Here is a 3,099-nt window from a genome sequence, read left to right as displayed (position 1 = left end):
CCCGTCTCGGCCTCCCAAAGTGCTGAGATTACAGGTTTGAGCCACCGCGCCCGGCCTCTAGTACAGTATTAATTCATTAAGATAGTTCCTTTCTCAGATATCTCCTTTCATGTAGCCTGAAAGTTCAGTTTGTTCTTTCCAATTTATTCACACTAATTCTGCCTACTTTCTTCCTGCCATGAGAACCAATTACTGCAGTTTTATTGAGACTGAAAAAAGTTAATCCACCTCCTGCTTTGCTGAACCAAGGAATGGCTTGGAACTCTTGGGAAAAGACAATCTTTTCTATGATCTTTCATTGTCTAATTTAATACATCATAAATATGACTATAGCTTTGTATAGTAAATTCCCCAATACTGTGCCAAATGTTTTCTAAGATAAGGTTCTTTTATGTTCACAAAAAAATAAAACTTTTCTCTGGGCCAAATGTATGCCAACTTTGCGAATCATATCCTGAGCTGCACAGCTGCAGAGTACATGCTTGCATCATAAATTCCATAAAGTTCATTTTAACTCTAAATCAATCCCCAGTTTCAAAGTAAACCTTTCAAACATATTACCTAAGCACAAACTTCTCTCTGTGCTCAGTTCCTTAATTATTCTCAGCCATATTCAGAAATAACATTTAAAAATTATGCTTTAATCAATAAATACTAAGCTAAACTTTGCTTCATTAATCCATTCATTTTGTCAACCATTATTTTATTCCTGTATTCAAAGCTCTCTGGTATATTCCTATATTTAAGACACTTAAGGCCCTGGAAGATTCATGAACATATTTTTGCATCTTAAATTTTTAGAAAACCTTACAATATGTCAGGATTACACTGAACTCTAGTACAGAGTAATATGGGTACCAAGATAAGTGGGAGCAACTCTTCCATGTAGACTGGAAAGAGCACTAGATGCTATTTATAGACTACTTTCTGAACTCAACTTGTTTTAACCACATTTTTTCTCATATGCCAAATGAGAACACAATATTGAATTATCTGTACAGTTCTGTTCGGTACTAGAATTCTGATTCTTGAATTCAAAGGGGAAAACATTCCTCTTTATTTAGGAGGCTAAACTGGGGGGCAAATTTAGGCTCCATGAAAGAAGTGCTATTTGAACTAAGGCCTTTGAGAAGGGAGAGTATTTCAGAAAAGGAGCTATTAGACAAGGAATTTCAAGGTAAATGACATCTCAATTATCTGGCAATTATATTAGCATATGGTTATTATATTAATTGAAGTGGCATGAAGTATAGATGACCAGGGAAGTTAAAACTGGAAATATAGATTGTGGAGTGATGTGAATAGCAAGGTAAGAAAAATATTTGGTAGTTACCAGAGAACCAATAAACAACTTTCAAGCGGGACTTGGGAAAGATTAGTTCATCTTACATAGATTAAATGAAGGAGAAGGTTAGGAGATTGACAATAGTACAAGTATGAAATAACAGAGGGCAGTTCTAGGTGGTGACTGTGAGAACGGAAAAGAAGTGACAAAGCTGAGAAATGTTTCAAAGAAAAAATGTGAGACAGGTAATGTGAAAAGAAAATCAAGAAGTGGTATAGATAACCAGTGTTCTGCTCATACTCTAAATTGCATGTTGAAGGCAAAATACATATTTTAACTAGTACTCTGTGTCTACACACTAGAAACAACATTGTAATCTGGATAGCGGACAAAATATTCAGAAAAGAAGGGAAATAAATAGTAACTTGATTTCAATCTCCGAATCTCTAATCTGAAAGAAATCTAATTCCATCCATTCATTTGAAATAAATCATAAAACAAGAATTTATGAAGCCCATTGTATTAATACAGATAGTCAGATGAGATATGGCAAAGTGTCACCTGTCAGCTTGGTAGGCTGCATAGGCCACATCATTTGGTTCTGCCTGGATAACTCAACCAAATTAATTTTTCATACTCATCCCCTCCATCTTTGTCATTACTGTTATTCTTATTTTCTTTGGCCCACTTATCACACTGTTTTATATTCCCCAGAAGACCTAGAGTTCTTTACGGACTTTAAACAGGGCTCAGAAGTATAAGAAATTGGCTCACGTATTTTTGTTTACAGACAGGCAGTTAAAAAATAGTTCTAAAAATACACGCATCAAATGGCAAATAGAAGATGTTTTGATGACTACTTCCTTTGGATCAGATTGATGAGAAAATACAAGCACGTAGGTGGAATTAAACATAGCTATTAATGTCCAAGTTTGAGGCAGCTGCCCCTTACAAGCATTTTAGGGTCTGTTTTTACCTTCCCTCTTAGCCACTCCTGTGCAGCTCCAGTGGGAGAGATGGAGGAGAAAGCAAGCAAGCCACCCCTATGTTGTTGCCAAACATGAACACTCAGATTTTTAGCTAGTGGTCCAGAAATAAAGAGGGGGAAAACATCCTTCTATAGAAAAAAAAGGTAGATAATAATTGAACACAGAACTTCATGTGATCACATCAGATTTGAGAACGATGTATAGCATCCCTCTTTTTCTTATTTTTCTAAGAAATGATTTCTATTATGTTTCATTTGAAATAAGTTTTTTGAATTAAACTCAGTAAATGAAACAATTAACATGACTGGAGCTTGAAATAAACGATGTGATGATCTAATGAAATACATAATGCAAATTGTCTTGCTTCTTATGCAAAAATTATTAGTCATAGCAATGCATGAATAATTAAAGACAATTATATTAGGTATTTAATAATTTTTTATATTCATCATCTGAATTTTTAAGTTATTTTAAAAATATATTGGTCAAATCAACTCAGGTCCAAATGTTTTAGTTTTGTTCTTTAATATATTGCCTTTTTAAAATGAGTTAAAACTTCTGCATAGGCTTTTTAACTTTTCTTTTTTCTGATAAACAACACAATTCTAACTTCATCTGGCAGCAAGTTCCTCCGATTTTGCTTTTCCTTTAACCTTTTAATGCTTCTCCCTCCCTTTCTTTAAAAAACATTTTTGTTTCATTTCTTGGTTATATTGCCTATAGTTGTTTCCCTAAGTGTATTGCTTAAGAAAAGAAAATGTATTTTAAGATTTTTTTAAACCTTGCTTTTAAATATACTAGAATAAATAGCCTTGATAGAAAAAA

At 33.6% G+C, this 3,099-nt stretch overlaps 1 protein-coding gene across 1 annotated transcript in view; it reads left to right on the top strand.

Annotated features, from left to right (window-relative positions):
- Window positions 1–3,099, top strand: part of SCN1A (sodium channel, voltage gated, type I alpha subunit) — a 162,648-nt gene that overhangs the window by 146,559 nt on the left and 12,990 nt on the right. The window lies entirely within an intron of this gene.

This window comes from Colobus angolensis, unplaced genomic scaffold (genome assembly GCF_000951035.1).
Source record: "Colobus angolensis palliatus isolate OR3802 unplaced genomic scaffold, Cang.pa_1.0 Scaffold456, whole genome shotgun sequence".
NCBI lineage: Eukaryota > Metazoa > Chordata > Mammalia > Primates > Cercopithecidae > Colobus > Colobus angolensis.
Note: the sequence above shows the minus strand (reverse complement) of the source record. Positions and strands in the feature narration are given on the sequence as shown.